Raw genomic sequence first — 3,201 nt, 5'->3', positions numbered from 1 at the left:
AACTAGGTGGTAGAAGAATTAGAGGGGATGTGAGGAAAGATGTTCTACGCAGAGGGTAGTGGGTGTCTGGTGATAGGGACCGTTAACTCTAGCAAAAAGTTCCTGGATCTGCACTTTAAGTGCTGAAAGCTGCAGGGCTATGGGCCGTGTGCAGGGAGGTGGGATTAGAAAGGACATCCGGGGTGTCTTTGGGTCAGCATTGACAAGATGGGCCAAATGGCCCCATTCTGCGTTTTATCATTTCTAAAGTTCTAAAATGAGTAAATTCACTTTTAGTTCTCTGTCTAGTTTTGGGCTGGATTCAATTCTATGCTTTGGAATTAAAACTGACTTTCTGTACAGCTTACATCTGATCTTGTCAATTCCAAATTAGCCAATGCAGTTGTAAAGGCTTATGACTACCGTAAAACTAATGCTTCGTCGAATTCTATGTGATTCTGACATTTACCTGAAATGCTCCCGATCTTTTGGCTATGATTTCTTAAAGTAATGGACTGGAATTGTTGGGGTGGAGGGAGGATGCATTACCAGTTATTTGTTCAAAGTCATAATTGGACTCTCCCTCTCCTCTACAGGTCCTGGACAATATTTATTATGTCAATATTTATGATGAGACATTAAACTGAGGGCCCCTTCCCTTGTTTGGGTAAGTGTGAAAGATTCTATGGCAATCTTTCGAAGAAGGACGGGGAATTAGCCCCTGGGGTTCTGGTCAGAACTGTAGCCTGCAATCAACAATACGTCATGGAACAGAAACATTGACTCTGTGCACAGACACTGCCGGAACTGCTGAGTATTCCGGATATTTTCTATTCTTATAGCACAAAAAGGAAATGATCATATTGCCCTCTGTGGGATCGCATTGTGCACATTTTGGCTCCTGTCTTTCCGACATTGCAACAGAAGTTCAAAAGTGGGTGGCATGGTGACTCACAACGCTAGGGACCCTGGTTCAAGTCCAGCCTCAGGTGACTGTCTGTGTGGAGTTTGCACATTCTCCCCGTGTCTACAATGGTTTCCTCCAGGTGCTCTGTTTCCTCCCACAGTCCAAAGTTGTGCAGGTTAGGTGGATTGGCCATTCTAAATTGCCCACAGTAAGGTTATGTAGGTTAGATGCAGTAGTCAGGGGTGAATGTAGGATCATAGGGTAGGGGAATGGTTCTGGGTGGGTTACTTTTCGGAGGGTCGGTATGGACCTTTTGGGCCAAAGGACCTGTTTCCACACTGTAGGGAATCTATGGTTCTTTGAAAGTACTTGGCCAGCTGCAAAGCTGTTTGAGATGGTCGATTGTCACGGAAAACAGTACACAGCTATACGACTGTCTCCGACAAATAGCACAAAACTGCTGCTCACATCAGTGCAATTTTCGGGAACTTAGAATCATGGAATCCCTATAATGTGGGAGCAGGCCATTCGGCCCAACGCGTCTACACAGACTCTCCAAAGAGCATCTCAACCAGACACAGCCGCCTACACGGCCAATCTGCTTAACCTGCGCCCGGAGGAAACCCAAGCAGACACAGTGAGAACAGGCAAACTCCACACAGACAGTCGCCTGAGACTGGAATCGAAAGTAGGTCCCTTGTGTTGTGAGGCAGCAGTGCTAACTGGTGTGGCACCCCTTCTTGCGTGAAAATTACCTGCCTTGCTTCCTTAAATTGTAACACTTTGAAATACACTCTGTTGGCTTCAGCATCCAAGTGCAAGCTTTTCTCTCTTCTCACCATTGAGGAGATTGAACAGTTTAGGACTATACCCACTCGAGTTTGAAAGAACGAGCAGAGATCCAATTGAGGCATGTACATGTTAAAGGGGATTGACAAAGGAGACGTAGAAGGGATATTTCCCACTGTGAGGCAGTTTAGAATGAGAGGTCATAGTTTTAGGATAAGGGGCAGTAGATTTAAAATAGAGATGAGGAGAAATTATTTCTCTCAAAGGGTAATGAATCTGTGGAATTCACTCGCCCAGAGTGCGGTGGATGCTGGGACATTGAGTAAATTGAAGGAGGAGATTTATAATGAGTAGTGGGTTGAAGTGTTATGGAGAGGGGGCAGGCAAGTGGAGTTGAGGCCAAAGTGAGATCAGCTATGATGGTATTGAATGGCGGAGCAGGCTTGAGGGGCTGAATGGCCTCCTCCTGTTCCTAGTTCTTATGTTCTACTTCACAAGTCCCAACTTGGAAAGCTATGGATTTTGCCTTTGTTTTTTAAAAACTTCACAAGTAGATTTGTCAGAGAAAATAAACAGAGTGTGCAGAATATCATCTCAAACATGACACAGCAATGCTGCAGTGACCATACCCACAGTGGGATTCGTGTAGGCCAGTCGGAGAAAATACTGCACATGTTCACACTGTGAAGTTAACACAAAGCCCCTTCAGGAGAAATCAGATCAGATATTCTCCCTTAGACAAGCCCTTAACTTCTGCAAAGAGAAGAACAATCATAAGTAGTGACAGGCTGTCAGTTATTACAGCTGTAAAATGCAAGGATGACTGACCACGGAACCACACATATCGGATTCACTTACTAAGGAATAGTCCAGCCTGCTTCAGTCACCTTCACTTTGTCTTTCAATGTCTATTACAGTGACACACGAGTAACCCTTCCTACAGGATGAAAGTGAATACCTCAACTGCCAGCTGGGAAGTTTTATTTATTAATTCATGAGATGTGCAAATTATTCCTCAATCGACAAATAATCAAGACTGAGACAGAGATTGGGTCAGTTAGAACAGTATTCACTGAATTTTAGAAGAATGAGAGAGTGTATCTCATAGAAATCTATAAAATCCGAACAGGACTAGCCTGGGCAAACACATGAAAGAAGTTCCAATGACCGTAGACTTCAGAACCAGGAAGGTCACAGCCTAAGGACCGGTGTGCCGTTTGGGACTGAGATGGCGAGAAATGTCTTCCCCTAGAGAGTGGGGAGCCTGTGGAATCTCTGCCACAGAAAGTGGTTGTGACCAAAACATTGAATGTTTTCAAGAAGGATTTAGATCTAGTTCTTAGGGCTAAAGGAATCAAAGGGTATGGGGGAGAAGCAAGGAACAGGGAACTGAGTTGGATGATCAGCCATGATGCGGAGGAATGGGATTGTGGGAGATATAGCAGTTTGAATCAGTAATTGGTTTGCTGAAAGAAGACAGAGGGTGGTGGTTGATGGGAAATGTTCATCCTGGAGTCAGTTACCAG

This window comes from Chiloscyllium plagiosum, chromosome 11 (genome assembly GCF_004010195.1).
Source record: "Chiloscyllium plagiosum isolate BGI_BamShark_2017 chromosome 11, ASM401019v2, whole genome shotgun sequence".
Classification (NCBI taxonomy): domain Eukaryota; kingdom Metazoa; phylum Chordata; class Chondrichthyes; order Orectolobiformes; family Hemiscylliidae; genus Chiloscyllium; species Chiloscyllium plagiosum.
Note: the sequence above shows the minus strand (reverse complement) of the source record.